Genomic DNA, 19015 nt, shown 5'->3' with positions numbered 1-19015 from the left:
CGTGCCCACTACACCAGAACCACGTGGGGGAAAAGCCGGAATCACTTGAAGGGCATGCCGGCACAACCTCTCAGACGTGCCGGAACCTCGTGCCGGGAAGCCCAGAACCACCTGCCGGACAGACCACAACCACCTGCTGGACACCCCGGAACCACTGGCTCGAACCGCCGGAACCACCGCCGGAAATACAAAATCACCTGCCGGCTACGCCAGAACCACTTGGCGAACACTCCGGAATCACCTGCCGGGCATGCCGGAACCACGTCTCAGACATGCCAGAACCACATGCCAATGACACCGGAACCACCTGCTCGACTCGCCAGAACCACCTGCGGGACATGCCAAAATCACTTGCCGGCTACTCCACAGCCAGTTGGTGAACACTTCGGAATGACCTGCTGGGCTGGCTGGAACCACCAGCCTCTCATGCCACCATCACTTGCCAGCTACCCCAGAACCACTTGCTGGACACTCCAGACGCCTGTCTGGCCGGCCGGAACCACCTCTCAGACGTGCCAGAACCATGTGCCTGAGATGCCGGAACCACACACCGAACAGACCAAAACCACCTGCCAGACCCGCCTGAACCACCTGCCGAGCACGCCTGAACCACCTGCTTGACTCGCCGGAACAACATTCCTGACACGCCAAAATCACATGCCGGGTATGCCAGAACCACTTTGTGGACACTCCGAAATCATCTGCCGGACATGCCAGAACCAGATCTCAGACAACCAGAACCACGTGCCGGACATGCCGGAAGCACCTGCTGAGCATGCCTGAGCCACCTGCTCGACTCGCAAGAAACACCTGCCGGACATGCCAAAATCACTTGCCGGGTACGCCAGAACCACTTGGCGGACTCTCCGGAATCACCTGTCGGGCATACCGGAACCACATCTCAGACTTGCCAGAACGATGTCTTGGACACGCCGGTACCACCTGCCAGGCATGCCGGAATCACCTCTCAGAGGTGCCAGAACCACGTGCCGGAGACTCCGGAATCACCTGCCGGGCATGCCGGAACCATGTCTCAGACGTGCCACAACCACGTGCCAGAGAGACCGGAAGCACCTGCCAAGCTCACCGGAACCACCTGCTGGACATGCCGGAACCACCTGCCTGACAGGCCAAAATCATATGCCGGCTACGCCAAAACCACTTGGTGGACACTCCAGCATCACCTTGCGGGCATGCCGGAACAACGTCATGGACAGACTGTAAACACCTGCCGGAACTGCCTGAAGCACCTGCCGAGCAAGCCGGAACCACCTGCTCGACTCACCAGAGCCACATGCCGGACACACCAGAAACCCCTGCGGGGTACGCCAGAACAACTTGGAGGACTCTCCGGGATCACCTGCCGGGCATGCCGGAACCACCTCTCACACGTGCCAGAACCATGTGCCGGGCACGCCGGAACCACCTGCCGAGTATGCCGGAACCACCTGATCCACTCCCCAGAAACACCTGCCGGACATGCCCCACCACCTGCTGGACACGCCGGAACCACCACCAGACATGCAAAATCACCTGCCGGATACGACAGAACCACTTGGCGAACACTCCGGAATCACCTGCCGGGCATGCCGAAACCACCTCTCAGACATGCCAGAAACACGTGCCAATTACACCGGAAGCACCTGCCGAGGACGTCGGAACCACCTGCTCAACTCGCCAGAGCCACCTGCCGTAAAGGCCAAAATCAACAGCTGGCTATGTGGGAACCACCTGGCGGACTGTCCGGAATCATCTGCCGTGCATGGAGGAGTCACCTCTCAGACGTAACAGAACCGTGTGCCTGAGACGCTGGAACCACGTCCTGGACAGACTGGAACCACCTGCCGGACACGCCTGGACCAGCTGCCGGACACGCCAATATCAACTGCTGGCTATGGCAGAACCACCTAGGGGACAGTCCGGAATCACCTGCCAGCCATGGCGGAACCACCTCTCAGACGTACCAGAACCACGTGCCACACAAGCTGCAAACACGTACTGGACAGACTGGAACCACCTGGCGGCCACGCCTGAACCACATGCCGAGCATGACGGAACCACCTGCTCGACTCGCAGGACCCATGTGCCGGACATGCCAAAATGAACTGCCGGCTACACCAGAACCACTTACCCGACACTCTGGAGTCACCTGCCCGGCATGCAAGAACCACCTCTCAGCCGTGCCAGAAGCACGTGACGGACATGCCGGAACTACCTATCGGACACAACGGAACCACCTGCCAAACACGCCGGAACCACCTCCCGAGCACGCCGGAACCACCTCCCTGACATGCCAAGATCACCTGCTGGGTATGCCAGAACCACTTGGCAGACACTCCAGAATCATGTGCCCGACATGCCGGAACCAGCTCTCAGACACACCAGAACCACGTGCCAGAGATGCCGAGAGCACCTACCGAGCATGCCGGACTCATCTGCTCGACTCACCAGAAACACCAGCCGGACAGGCCAAAATCACCTGCCGGGTACGCCAGAACAACCTGGAGGACACTCCGGAATCACCTGCCGCGCATGCCGGAACCACCTCTCAGACATGCCAGAACCACGTGCCAATGACACCCGAAGCACCTGCCGAGCACACCGGAACCACCTGCTCGACTCGCCAGAACCACCTGCCGGACACGCAAAAATCACCTGCCGGTTTCGCCAGAATCACTTGGTGGACTCTCCGGGATCACCCGCCGGGCATGCCGGAACCACCTCTGAGACATACCAGAACCACATGCCAGACACGCTGGAACCACATCCTGGACACACTGGAACCACCTGCCATACATGCCTGAACCTGCTGCCAAGAATGCCAGAAACACCTGCTCGGCTCCCGGGAAAAACCTACGGGGAAACTGTCATAGAAATGAAGGTCAAACGGCCTTTCTTGCCAGACCTTACCTCGCCAATTTAGAACTTCTGCTTCTGCCACAATTCCACCTTGCCAACCCGGCTCAGACGAAAGGTCTATATCTTCCCCTTGAGCAATGGGGATAAGGCCCAGATGATTGTGGTTCCACATGCTGAGGAGGAGAGAGACAATAGGCTTTTAACTAACCACGAAGTGCAATGGTTGAGAGAGTGTCAGAAAGCACCAATGGCAGAAAGACCCGTTTATTCTCAGCAGTGCCCTCCGTTGCTCTAGAGCAGGAAGGCACAAAGGACTTCCTGAATCCTTCAAAGGGAAACAAGCCATAAACTGTCTTGCTTCCAGCTATTTAGGAAGCTGAGAAAGAACTCGCTTTCCACAGTGCTGTTAAAGCATACGAGGAAACACTCGTACAAAGGCAGCTCAAACGCCATTTCTTCCCAGTGCTTAACTCGCCGCTTTAGGAATTGTGCTTGTGCAGCAATTTCACCATGCCAACCTGGCTCAGACGAAATGCCTACATTTTCCCCTGAAGCAACTGGGCCGTGTCCCAAATGATTGATCGTCCACGTGCTTAGGAGGTGATAGACTGCATGCCTTTTTCCAACCACCATTGTGCACTGGTGGAGAGAGTGTTGGAAAGCAGCTATGTCAGAAAGACCCCTTTGCTCTCAGCTCTGCCCTCCATTGCTCTAGACGTGGAATGCACAATGCACTGGCTCCACCCCTCAAGGGGTGACAAGCCACAGACCATCTTCCTTCCATCTCTTTAGGAAGCTGAGAAAGAACTCCCTGTTAACAGTGCTCTTTCTGTGTCCTGGCAACATCTCATACAAAGGCAGCTGATATGCCATTTCTTTTCAGCGCTTAACTCGCCGATTTAGAACTTCTGCTTCTGCCAGATTTCCACCTTGCCAACCCCGCTCAGACGAAATGCCTACATCTTCCCCTTCAGCAACAGGGACGAGGCCCAGATGATTGTGCCTCCACATGTTTAGCAAGAGCAGACAATAGGCTTTTTACAAACTGCCATGGTGCACTGGTGCAGAGAGTGTCAGAATGCACCAATGGCTGAAAGGCCCCTTTACTTTACCCTTAGCCGAGCCCTCCATTGCTCTGCAGGTGGAAGGTACAAAGCACTGCCTCCATCCTTCAATGGGAGACAAGCCATAAACTGTCTTGCCTCCAGCTCTTTAGGAAGCTCACGAACAACTCGCTTTCCACAGTCCTGTTACAGCATACCAGGAACCTCTCATACAAAGACAGCTCAAATGCCATTTTGTCCCAGCCCTTAACTCGCCGCTTTAGGACTCCTGCTTCTGCCGCAATTCCACCTTGCCAACCCGGCTCAGACGAAATGCCTACACCTTCCCCTGAAGCAACTGGGCTGAGTCCCAAATGATTGAGCTTCCACGCTTTTAGGAGGCAATGGACTGCATGCCTTTTTCCAACCACCATTGTGCACTGCTGGAGAGAGTGTCAGAAAGCAGCTATGTCAGAAAGGCCCCTTTGCTCTCAGCCGTGCCCTCCATTGCTCTGGAGGTGAAAGGCACAAGGCACTGGCTCTGGATCCACCCCTCAATGGGAGACAAACCACATCTTGGCCTGCTTCCAGCTCTTTAGGAAGCTGAGAAAAATCTCCCTTTCCACAGTGCTCTTACAGCTTCCTGGGAACATCTCATACAAAGGAGGCTGAACGCCGTTTCTTTCCAGCACTTCACCCCCCCGTCTGGAACATCTGCATCCTGCACATTTCCATGTTTTTCAACCCGGCTCAGACGAAATGCCTACAACTTCCCCTTGAGCAATTGGGACGAGGCCCGGATGATTGTGGTTCCACATGCTGAGGAGGAGAGAGACAATAGGCTTTTATCTAACCACCAAGTGCAATGGTTGGGAGAGTGTCAGAAAGCACCAATGGCAGAAAGACCCCTTTACTTTACTCTCAGCCGTGCCCTCCATTGCTCTAGAGGTGGAAGGCACAAAGCACCGCCTCCATCCTTCAATGGGAGACAAGCCATAAACTGTCTTGCTTCCAGCTCTTTAGGAACCTGGGAAAGCACTCGCATTCCACAGTGCTCTTTCAGCATCCTGGGAACATCTCATACAAAGGCACCTGAACGCCCTGTCTTTTCAGCCCTTAACTCGCCAATCTGCAACATCTGCTTCTGCTGCATTTCCACCTTGCGCACCCGGCTCAGACGACATGCCTACATCTTCCCCTTGAGCAATGGGTACGAGGCCTGGATGATTGTGGTTTCACATGCTGAGGAGGAGACAGACAATAGGCTTTTAACCAACCGCCCTTGAGCAATTGTTGGGGCAGTGTCAGAAACCACCAATTTCAGAAAGTCCCTTTACTCTTGGTCTTGCCCTCCATTCCTCTAGATGTAGGAGTCACAAGGCACTGGCACCACCCCTGAAGGGTATCAGAAAGCACCAATGACAGAAAGCCCCCTTGGCTCTCAGCCATGCCCTCCACTGCTCTGCAGGTGGAAGGGACAAAGCACTGCCTCTTTCCTTCAATGGGAGACAGGCCATAAACTGTCTTCCCTCCAGCTCTTTAGGAAGCTGAGAAAGAACTCCCTTTCCACAGTGCTGTACAGCATACGAGGAAACTCTCATACAAAGTCAGCTCAAACGCCATTTCTTCCCAGCGCTTAACTCGCCACTTTAGGACTTCTGCTTCTGCCGCAGTTCTACCTTGCCAACCTTGCTCAGACGAAATGCCTACACCTTCCCCTGAAGCAACTGGGCTGAGTCCCAAATGATTTAGCATGCACCTGCTCAGAAGTCGATAGACTGTAAGCCTTTTTCCAAACACCATTGTGCACTGGTGGAGAGAGTGTCAGAATGCAGCTATGTCAGAAAGACCCTTTTGCTCTCAGCCATGCCATCCATTGCTCTAGATTGGAATGCACAATGCATTGGCTCCACCACTCAAGGGGCCACAAGCCACAGACCATCTTATCTTCCATCTGTTTAGGAAGCTGAGAACAAACACACCTGACGTATAAAAAGGAATCATGCCACTTATGTGCCAGAAAACCCCGGGAGACAGGCCAAAAACTCCCTCCGCACACTCTCAAAGGGCCACACATTCATGCCAGTATGACCCAACAGGCATACCAGAAGCACCCACGTTGCATGCCAGAACCACCTGTAACCACCTGCCGGACACGGTGGAACAGCAATTCTGACACTGCAGAACCATCTCTTCAACATGCCAGCTGCACACAATGACATGACGGAACCAGATTCCAAACATAGCACAACGACATGCCAGACACATTGTAAACACCTGTTGGATATGCCACTAACAGGAGCCAGAGACACTGAAATCAGCTGAGGAGTATGAAAGAACAGGGGCCAGAAATGCCACAAGCATCTGTCTTACAAGCCAGAGCCACGAGCCCAAAAAGCAGGAAAGACCTGCCGGACACACAAAAATAACCTGCCGGTGACGCCAGAACCACTTGGCGGACACCCAGGAATCACCTGCCGGGCAGGCCTGAAGCACCTCACAGACGTGGCAGAACCACGTGCCGGACATGCCGGAACCAGCTTACGGACAGACCAGAAGCACCTGCCGGACACGCGGGAACCACCTGCCGCGCATGCCGGAACCCCCTCTCACACATGGCAGAACCATGTGCCAATGACCCCGGATGCACCTGCCGAGCACGCCAGAACCACCTACTCGACTCGCCAGAACCACCTGCCGGACACGCAAAAATCACCTGCCGGCTATGCCACAACCAGTTGGTGGACTCTCTGGAATCACCTGTCGGGCATGATGGAACCACCTCTCGGACAGAAGGGAACCACCTGCTGGACCTGCCTGAAACAACTGTCGAGCATGCCGGAACCACATGCTCGACTCGCTGCAACCACATGCCGGACATGGCAAAATCACCTGCCGGCTACACCAGAACCCCTTTGCGGACACTCCGGAATCACGTGCCGGTCATGCCAGCACAAACTCTCAGAAGTGTCAGAAGCACGTGCCGGACAGGCCAGAACCATCTCCCGGACAGACCGGAACCACAGGAAACACTCGCCAGAACCACCTGCTCGACTCACCGGTCCCACATGCCGGACGTGCCAAAATCACCTGCCGGGTATGCCAGAACCACTTGGCGGACACTCCGGAATCATCTGCCGGACATGACGGAACCAGCTCTCAGACACACCAGAACCACGTGCCGGAGACGCCAGAAGCACCTGCCTTGCATGCCGGAGCCACCTGATCGACTCGCCAGAAACACCTGCCGGACAGACTAAAATCACCTGCCAGGTACACCAGAACCACCTGGCGGACACTCCAGAATCACCTGACGCGCATGCAGGAACCACCTGTCAGATGTGCCAGAAACACGTGCCGCAGATGCCAGAAGGACCTGCTGAGAATGCCTGAGCCACATGCTTGAATCGCAAGAAACACCTGCCGGTCACGCCAAAATCACCTGCTGGCTACGCCAGAACCACATGGTGGACACTCCGGAATCACCTGTCGGACATGCCGGAAACACCTCTCAGACTTGCCAGAACCATGTTCCCGACACGCCAGTACCACCTGCCGAGTATGCTGGAACCACCTGATCCACTCCCCAGAAGCACATGCTGGACACACCAAAATCACCTGCCGGCTATGCCAAAACCACTTGGTGGACACTCCAGAATCACCTCGCGGGCATGCCGGAACCACGTCATGGACAGACTGCAAACACCTGCCGGACCTGCCTGAACCACCTGCCGAGCACGCCGGAACCACCTGCTCGACTCACCCGAGCCACCTGCCAGACACACCAGAAACACCTGCGGGGTACGCCAGAACCACTTGGAGGACTCTCTGGGGTCACCTGCCCGGCATGCCAGAACCAGCTCTCAGACACTCCAGAACCACGTGCAGCAGATTCCGGAAGCAGCTGATGAGCATGCCTGAGCCACCTGTTCGACTCGCAAGAAACACCTGCGGGACTCGCCAAAATCACCTGCCGGGAACGCCAGAACCACTTGGCGGACACTCTGGAATCACCTGCTGCGCATGCCGGATCCACATGTCAGACTTGCCAGAACCATGTTCCAGACACGCCAGTACCACCTGCCGAGTATGCCAGAACCACCTGATCCATGCCCCACAACCACCTGCTGGACATGCCAAGATCACCTGCCGGCTACGCCACAACCAGTTGGTGAACACTTCGGAATCACCTGCCGCGCTTGCCGGAACCACCTGCTGGTCACGCCAAAATCACCTGCCGGCTACGCCAGAACCACTTGGCAGACACTCCGGAATCACCTGCTGTGCATGCCGGTACCATCTCTCAGACGTGCCACAACCATGTGCTGGAGAGACCGGAAGCACCTGCCGAGCTCGCCGGAACCACCTGCTGGCCATGCCGGAACCACTTGCCTGACAGGCCAAAATCATATGCCGGCTATGCCAAAAACACTTGGTGGACACTCCAGAAACTCATTGCGGCCATGCCGAAACCACGTCATGGACAGACTGCAAACTCCTGACGGACCTGCCGGAACCACCTGCCGAGCACGCCGGAGCCACCTGCCGGACACACCAGAAACACCTGCCGGGTACGCCAGAACCACTTGGAGGACTCTCTGGTGTCACCAGCCGGGCATGCCGTAACCACCTCTCAGACATGTGCCGGACACGATGGAACAACTGCCGAGTATGCAGGAACCACCTGATCCACTGCCAAAATTACCTGCTGGACACGCCAAAATCACCTGCCGGCTCTGCCACAACCAGATGGTGAACACTTCGGAATCACCTGCCGTGCTTGCTGGAACCACCTGCCGGTCACGCCAACATCACCTGCCAGCTACGCCAGAACCACTTGTTGGACACTCTGGAATCATCTGCCGGACATGCCAGAACCAGCTCTCAGACACACCAAAACCACGTGCCGGAGACGCCGGAAGAACCTGCTGAGCATGCCTGAGCCACCTGCTCGACTCGCAAGACACACCTGCCGGACACTCCAAAATCACCTGCCGAGTACGCCAGAACAACTTTGCGGACACTCCGGAATCACCTGTCGGGCATGCCAGAACCACCTCTCAGACTTGCCAGCACCATGTTCCGGACATGCCGGTTCCACCTGCCGAGTATGCTGGAACCACCTGATCCACTACCCAGAACCACCTGCTGGACATGCCAAAATCACCTACCGGCTAAGCCAGAACCGCTCGGCAGACACTTAGGAATCACCTGCCGGGCATGCCGGAACCACCTCTCAGAGGTGCCACAACCACGTGCCGGAGACTCCGGAATCACCTGCCGGGCATGCCGGACCACATCTCAGACGTGCCAGAACCATGTGCATGAGATGCCGGAACCACACCCCGAACAGACAGAAACCACCTGCCAGACCCGCCAGAACCACCTGCTCGATTCGCCGAAAACACCTACCTGACACACCAAAATCACCTGCCGGGTATGCCAGAACCACTTAGCGGACACTCCGGAATCATCTGCCGGACATGCCGGAACCAGCTCTCAGACACACCAGAAACACGTGCCGGAGACGCCGGGAGCACCTGCCGAGCACGCGGAAGCCACCTGCTCGACTCGCCGGAGCCACATGCCGGACAGGCCAAAATCAACAGCTGGCTATGTGGGAACCACCTGGCGGACAGTCCGGAATCACCTGCCGGGCATTCCGGAACCACCTCTCAGACGTGCCAGAACCACATGCCGGACACGCGGGAACCACCTACCGGACACAACGGAACCACCAGCTGGACACGCATGAACCACCTGCCGAGCATGCAGAAACCACCTGCTCGACTCCAAGTACCCATCTGTCGGACACGAAAAAATCACCTGCTGGCTATGTCAGAACCACTTGCCGGAGTTTCTGGAATCACCTGCTAGGAATGCCGGACCCACATCTCAAATGTGCCAAAATCAAGTGCCGGAGACGCCAGAAGCACCTGCCGAACTAGCCGGAAACACCTGCTCGAATCGTTGGAACCACCTCTGGGACACGCCAAAATCACCTGCGGGCTATGCCAGAACCACTTGTTGGATAATCCGGAATCACCTGCCGGACATGCCAGAACCACCTTTCAGACGTGCCGGAACCACGGGCCGGACACGCTGAAACCACCTCCCGGACAGACTGGAAGCACCTGGCGCCCACGCCTGAACCACCTGCCGAGCATGCCGGAACCACCTGCTGGATATGCCAAAATCACCTGTGGGCTACTCCAGAACCACTTAGAGGACTCTCCGGTATCCCCTGCAGGGCATGCCGGTACCACCTCTTAGATGTGGCTGAACCACGTAGCGGACAGTCCAGAATCACCTGCCGGGCATGCAGGAACCACCTCTCAGACGTAACAGAACCACATGCCGGACACGCTGGAACCACGTCCTGGACAGACTGGAACCACATTCCGGACAAGCCTGGACCACCTGCCCAGCACGCCGGAATCACCTGCTCGAGTCGCTGCAACCACATGACGGACATGGCAAAATCACCTGCCGGCTATGCCAGAACCACTTGGCGGAAACTCCGGAGTCACCTGCCGGGCATGCCAGCACAACCTCTCAGAAGTGCCAGAAGCACGTGCCGGACAGGCCGGAACCATCTCCCGGACAGACCAGAACCACAGGAAACACTCGCCGGAACAACCTGCTTGACTCACCGGTCCCACCTGCCGGACACGCCAAAATCACCTGCCCGCTACGCCAGAACCACTTGGGGGACAAGCCGGAATCACGTGAGGGGCATGCCTGCACAGCCTCTTAGACATGCCAGAACCTCGTGCCGGAAACCCCAGAACCACCTGCCGGACAGACCGGAAAAACCTGCCGGACATGCCGGAACCACGGCCGGACATGTAAAATCACCTGCCGGCTATGCCAGAACCACTTGGCAAACACTCCGGAATCACCTGCCGGGCATGCCGTAACCACCTCTCAGACATGCCAGAACCACGTGGCAATGACCCCGGAGGCACCTGCCGAGCATGCTGGAACCACCTGCTCGACTCGCCAGAACCACCTGCCGGACATGCAAAAATCACCTGCCGGCTATGCCACAACCAGTTGGTGAACACTTTGGAATCACCTGCCGGGCTTGCTTGAACCACCTGCTGGTCATGCCAAAATCACCTGCCTACTATGCCAGAACCACTTGGCGGACACTGCGGAAACACCTGTCGGGCTGGCTGCAACCATATGTCAGACGTGCCAGAACCATGTGCATGAGATGCCGGAACCACACCCCGAACAGACGGAAACCACCTGCCAGACACGCCTGAACAACCTGCAGAGCACGCTGGAACCACCTGCTCGGCTCGCCGGAAACACCTACCTGACACGCCAAAATCACCAGCCGGGTATGCCAGAACCACTTGGCGGACACTCCGGAATCATCTACCGGACATGCCGGAGCCAGCTCTCAGACACATCAGAACCACGTTCCGGAGACACCGAGCACCTGCCGAGCATGCCGGAGCCACTAGCTTGACTTGCCAGAAACACCTGCCAGATACACCAGAACCCCCTGGCGGACACTCTGGAATCACCTGCCACGCATGCCGGAACCACCTCTCAGACGTGTCGGAAGCACATGCCGGACACCCCAGAAACACCTACTGGACAGAGCGGAACCACCTGCCGAGCATGCCGGAGCCTCCTGCTCGACTCGCCGGAACCACCTGCCGGACAGTCCAAAATCAACAGCTGGCTATGCGGGAACCACCTGGCGGACGGTCCGGAATCACCTGCTGGGCATGCAGGAACCACCTCTCAGATGTAACAGAACCACGTGCCAGACACGGTGGAACCACATCCTGGAAAGACTGGAACCACCTGCCGGAAATGCCTGGACGACCTGCCGAGCACGCCGGAACCACCTGCTCGACTCGCAGGACCCACGTGCCGGACACGCCAAAATGAACTGCCGGCTACACCAGAGACACTTACCCGACACTCCGGAATAAGATGCCTGGCATGCCAGAGCCACCTCTCAGACGTGCCAGAAGCACATGCCGGAAATGCCGGAAAGACCTATCGGACAGACCAGAACCACATGCCTGACATGCCGGAACCACCTGCCAAGCACGCCGGAGCCACCTGCCTGACAGGCCAAAATCAACAGCTGGCTGTGCGGGAACCACCTGGCGGACATTCCGGAATCACCTGCCTGGCATGTCAGAACCACTTCTCAAACGTGCCAGAAGCCCGTGCCGGACATGCCGGAATGACCTATCGGACAGAACGGAGCCACCTGCCAGACTCGCCGGAACCACCTGCCGGACAGGCCAATATCAACTGCTGGCTATGCCAGAACCACCTGGGGGAAAGTCCAGAATCACCTGCCAGCCATGGCGGAACCACCTCTCAGACGTACCAGAACCACGTGCCGGACAAGCTGGAAACACGTAATGGACAGACTGGAACCACCTGCCGGCCACGCCTGAACCACCTGCCAAGCACGACGGAACCACCTGCCGGACACGGCAAAATCGCCTGTGGGCTACGCCAGAACCACTTGGAGGACTCTCCGGGATGACCTGCCGGGCATGCTGGAACCACCTCTGAGACGTGCCAGAACCACGTGCCGTGCACGCCGGAACCACCTACCGGACAGACCGGAATCACCTTTTGGGCATGCCGGAACCACCTGTCAGATGTGCCAGAAACACGTGACAGAGACGCTGGAAGCACTTGCTGAGCTCGCCGGAACCACCTGCCGGACAAGCTAGAATCACCTGTCGGCTATGCCAGAAACACTTGGTGGACAATCTGGAATCAGCTGCTGGGCATGCCGGAGCCACCTCTCAGACGTGCCAGAAGCATAGGTCGGACACAAAAGATCCACGTCCTTAACACACTGGAACCACCTGCCGAGCACGCCGTAAACACCTGCTCAACTCCCAGGACCCACCTGCTGGACATGCCAAAATCACCTGCCGGCTAGGCCGAACAACTTGCCGGACATTCTGGAATCACAGGCTGGGCATGCTGGAACCACCTCTCAGATGTGTCAGAACCATGTGCTGGACACGCCGGAACCACCTGCCGAGTATGCCGGAACCACCTGATCCACTCCCCAGAACCACCCACCGGAGACGCCAAAATCCCCTGCGGGCTAAGCCAGAACCACTTGGCAGACACTCCAGAATCACCTGCTGGGCATGCCGGAACCACCTCTCAGACGTGCCATAACCAGGTGCTGGACACGCCGGAACGACCTGCCGACTATGCTGGAACCACCTCATCCACTCCCCAGAACCACCTGCTGGACACGCCAAAATCACCTGCTGGCTATGCCAGAACCACTTGCTGGACACTCTGGAATCACCTGCCGGGCATGCCAGAACCACCTCTCAAACCAGACAGAACCACTTGCTGGAGACGCCGGAAACACCTGCTGAGCAAGCCGGAACGACCAGCTCGACATGCCGGAACCACCTCCGGACATGCCAAAATCACCTGCCGGCTATGCCAGAATCACTTGGAGGACTCTCCAGAATCACCTGCCGGGAATGCCAGAACCCCCTCTCAGAAGTGCTGGAACCATGTGGGGGACAGTCCGGAATCACCTGCCAGGCATCCCGGAACAACCTCTGAGACGTACCAGAACCACTTGCTGGACATGACAGAACCACGTCCTGGACAGTCTGGAACCACCTGCCGGACACGCCTGAACCAACCGCCGAGCATGCAGGAACCACCTGCTCGACACGCATGAACCTCTTATCGGACATGCCAAAATCACATGCTGGCTGCACCAGAACCAGTTGTCGGAAACTCCAGAATCACCTGCCAGGCATGCCGGAACCACCTCTCAGACCTGCCAGAACCACGTGGCTGACAGTCCAGAATCCCCTGCCGTGCATGCGGGAACCACCTCTCAGAAGTACCAAACCACGTACCGGACATGCCGGAACCCCCTACCGGAAAGTCCGGAACCACCTGCCAGACACACCAGAACCACCTGCTGAGCACGCCGGACCCACATGCTCGACTCACAGGAACCACCTTCCAGACACGCCAAAATCACCTGCCAGACACGCCAAAATCACATGCCGCCTACGCCAGAACAACTTGCTGGACACTGCAGAATCACCTGTCAGGCATGCCAGAACCACCTGTCAGACGTGCCAGTAGCACATGCCGGAGACGTCGGAGGCACCTGCCGAGCACACCGGAACCACCTGCTCAACTCGCTGGAACCAGCAGCCGGACATGCCAAAATCACCTGCTGGCTATGCCACAACCACTTGGCGTACTCTCTGGAATCACCTGCCAGGCATGATAGAACCACCTCTCAGACGTGCCAGAACCACGTGCCAAAGACACCGGAAGCACCTGCCGAGCACGCGGAACCACCTGCTCAACTCGCCTGAACCACCTGTTGGACACGCCAAAATCACCTGCCGGTTATGCCAGAACCACTTGGTAGACAGTCTGGGATCACCTGCCGGGCACACCAGAACCAACTCTCAGACATGCCAGAACCATGTGCGGGACACGCCGAAAGCACCTATAGGACAGACTGGAACCATCTGCCCAAATGCCTGAACCACCAGCTGAACCCGCCGGAACCACCAGCCTGACACGCCCAAATCACCAGCTGGCTATGCCAGAACCACTTGTTGGACACTCCGGAATCACCTGCCAGGCATGCCGGAACCACTTCTCAGACATGCCAGAAGCACATGCCGGAGACGCCAGAAGCACCTATCTAGCATGCCAGAACCACCACTGGACACGCAAAGTCACCTGCCAGCTACGTCAGAACCACTTGGCGGACACCCCGAAATCACCTGCCGGGCATGCCGGAACCACATCTCAGACATGCCAGAACCACGAGCCAATGACACCGGAAGCACCTGCCGAGCACGCGGGACCACCTGATCAACTCGCCTGAACCACCTGTTGGACACCCCAAAATCACCTGCTGGTTACACCAGAACCACTTGGCGGACTCTCTGGAATCACCTGCTGGACATGCCAGAACCACCTCTCATACGTGGCAGAACCACGTGCCTTACACGCCGGAAGCACCTCCCGGACAGACTGGCACCACATGCCAGACATGCCTGAACCACCTGCCGAGCACGCTGGAACCACCAGCTGGACACACCAAAATCACCTGCGGGCTATGCTGGAACAACTTGGAGGACTCTCCGGGATCAGCTGCCGGGCATGCCAGAACCACCTCTCAGACATGCCAGAATCACGTGCCAAACACGCTGGAACAACCTGCCGTACCTACCTGAACCACAAGCCAAGCAGGCCAGCAGCACCTGCCGGACACTCCAAAATCACCTGACGCCTACGCCAGAACCACTTGGAGAATTGTCTGGGATGACCTGCCGGGCATGCCGGAACCACCTCTCAGATGTGCTAGAAACATGTGCCGGAGACGCCGGACGCACCTACTGAGCACGCCACAACCACCTCCCGGAGAGACAGGAACCACCTGCCGGACCCGCCGGAACCACATCACGGACAGACAGGAACAACCTGCTGGACACGCCTGAACCACCAGCCCAGCTTGCCGGAACCACCTGCTCGAATCACCAGAACCACCTGCTGGACACACCAAAATCACCTTCCTGCTACGCCTGAACCACGTGGGGGACAGTCTGGGATCACCTGCCGGGCACGCCTGAACCAACTCTCATACATGCCAGAACCATGTGCGGGACACGCCAAAAGCACTTACAGGACAGACTGGAACCACCTGCCCGAAACGCCTGAACCACCAGCTGAGCCCACCGGAACCACCAGCTCGACTCGCCGGAACCACCAGCACAACATGCCCAAATCACCAGCCAGCTACACCAGAACCACTTGTTGGACACTCCGTAATCACCTGCCGGGCATGCCGGACCCACATCTCAGACACGCCAGAACCACGTGCTGGAGACGCCGGAACCACATACCGGCCACACGTGAACCACAGGCCAAAAACTCTGGAATCAACTGCTCGACTCTGCAAAACCACCTCCGAGACAGCCCTGAATCACCTGCCGAAAACAGCTGAACCACCTGCCGAGTACGCCGGAACCACCTGCTCGACTCGCTGGAACCACCAGCCTCACACGCCAAAATCACGTGCCGGCTGCACCAGAACCACTTGAAGGACACTGTGGAATCACCCGCCGGGCATGACGGAACCACCTCTCAGACGTGCTAGAAGCACGTGCCGGAGACACAAGAAGCACCTGCCGAGCACGCCAGAACCACCTGCTTGACTCACTGGACACACCTGCCAGAAACGCCAAAATCACCTGCTGGCTACGCAAGAACCAATTGCCGACCAAGCCGGAATAACGTTCCGGGCATGCCAGCACAACCTCTCAGACCTGCCAGAAGCACGTGCTGGACACGCCGGAACCACCCCTTGGACAGACTGGAACCACCTGCGGGACACGCCGGAACCACGGGCTCGACTCGTCGGAACCACTGCAGGACACACCAAAATCACCTGCGGGCTATGCCAGAACCACTTGGGTACTCTCCGGGATCACATGCCGGGCATGCCAGAACCACCTTTCAGATGTGGCAGAACCATGTGCCGGACACGCCAGAACCACCCACTGGACGGGATGGAACCACATGCGGGACATGCCTGAAACACCTGGCGAGCATGCCAGAAACACCTGCTCAACTCTCAGGACCCATTTGCTGGTCACACCAAAATCACTTGCCGGCTATGCCAGAACCACTTGCCGGAAATTCCGGAATCACCTGCCAGGCATGCCAGAACAACATCGCAAACGTGCCAGAACCACGTGCCAGAGATGCAGGAAGCATCTGCCGGGGTTGCCGGAAGCATCTGCTCAAATCACCGGAACCACCTGCCAGACACACCAAAATCACCTGCCGGCTAAGCCAGAACCACTTGTCAGACTCTCTGGGATCACCTGCCAGGCATGCTGGAACCACCTCTCAGATGTACTAGAACCACGTGGGGGACAGTCCAGAATCACCAGCCGACAGGCGGGAACCACCTCTGACACGTACCAGAACCACGTGATGGACACGCCGGAACCATGTCCTAGACAGACTCTAACCACCTGCCAGACACGCCTGAACCACCTGCCGAGCACGCAGAAACAACCTGCTCGACTCGCCGGAACCACCTCCCGGACACGCCAAAATCACCTGCCAACTATGCCGGAACCACGTGGCAGACAGTCCGGAATCACATGCCGGGCATCCCAGAACCACCTCTCAGATGTACCAGAACCATGTGCCGGACACGCCAGAACCACGTCCTGGATGGACGGGAACCACATCCCGGACAGGCATGAACCACCTGCCGAGCATGCCAGAACCACCTGCTCAACTAACAGGATGCACCTGCTGGACACGCCAAAATCACCTGCCGGCGATGCCAGAACCACTTGCTGGACACTGCGGAATCACCTGCCGGGCATGCCAGAACCACCTCCCAGAAGTACTGAAACCACATGGCGGACATGCCGGAACCACATCCTGGACCGACTGGAACCACCTGCCGGACGTGCCTGAATCACCTGCAGAGCAAGCCGGAACCACCTGCTCGACTCCCAGGACCAACTTGCCAGACATGCCAAAATCACCTGCCGGCTACACCAGAACCGCTTACTGGAGACTGCAGAATCACCTGCCGGGCATGCCAGCACAACCTCTCAGACGTGCCTGAAGCATGTGCTGGACACGCCGGAACCACCTCCATGACAGACCACAACCAAATGCCAAACTCGCCAGAACCACCTGCTCGACTCGCCGGACCCAGCTGCCGGATACACCAAAATCACCTGTCGGCTATGCCAGAACCACTTGACGGACACTCGGAATCACCTGCCGGGCATGCTGGAACCACCTCTTAGACGTACCACAACCACGTGCTGGACACGCTGGAACCACGTCCTGGAGATACTGGAACCACCTTCTGGCCCCACCTGAATGACATGCTGAACACGCTGGAAACACCTGCTCGACTCGCCGGAACCACCTGGCGGACACGGCAAAATCACCTGCCGTCTACACCAGAACCACTTACTGGAGACTCTGGAATCACCTGCCGGGCATGACAGCACAACCTCTCAGACGTGCCTGAAGCACATGCATGACACGCCGGAACCATCTCCAGGACAGACCGGAACCAACTGCCAAACTCGCCGGAACCACCTGCCTGACTCGCCGGACCCACCTGCCGGACACGCCAAAATCACCTGTTGGCCACGACAGAAGCACTTGCTGGACACTCCGGAATCACCTGCCGGGCATGCCAGAACCACCTCTCAGACGTGCCAGAACCACGTGCCGGAGACTCCAGAATCACCTGCCGAGCATGCCGGAGCCTCCCGCTCGACTCTCCGGAACCACCTGCTGGACACAGCAAAATCACCTGCCGGCTACACCAGAACCAATAGCCGGATACTCCAGAATCACCTGAGGGCATGCCAGAACAACGTCTCAGACGTGCCAGAAGCAAGTGCCGGACATGCCACCACCACCTCCAGGACACACCGGAACCTACCGCCAAACTCGACATAACCACCTGCTTGAATCTCCGGACCCACCTGTTAGACACGCCAAAATCACCTGCTGACTACACCAGAACCACTTGGTGGACAAGCCGGAATCACGTGCCGGGCATGCCAGCACAACCTATCAGACGTGCAAGAACCACGTGCCGGACACGCAGGAACCACCTCCCAGACACACCAGAACCACCTGGCAGACATGCCGGAACCACCTGTTCGACTCACCGGAGCCACCGCTGGACATGCAAAATCACCTGCCGGCTATGCCAGAACCACTCGGCGGACACTCCGGAATCACCTGCCACGCATGCCGGAACCACCTCTCAGATGTGCTGGAAACATGTGCCGGACACGTCAGAAACACATACCGGACAGACCGGAACCAGCTGCCAGAAACGCCGGAACCACCTGCCAAGCACGCCGGAGCCACCTGCTCGACTCGCCGGAACCACATGCCAGACACACCAAAATCAACAGCTGGCTACGCCAGAACCACCAGGCGGACACTCCGGAATCACCTGCCGGACATGCAGGAACCACCTCTCAGACGTACCAGAACAACGTGCCAGACACGCTGGAACCACATCCTGGACAGACTGGAACCAC

This window comes from Equus caballus, unplaced genomic scaffold, assembly GCF_041296265.1.
Source record: "Equus caballus isolate H_3958 breed thoroughbred unplaced genomic scaffold, TB-T2T haplotype2-0000440, whole genome shotgun sequence".
In the NCBI taxonomy this organism is placed as follows: Eukaryota; Metazoa; Chordata; class Mammalia; order Perissodactyla; family Equidae; genus Equus; species Equus caballus.
Note: the sequence above shows the minus strand (reverse complement) of the source record.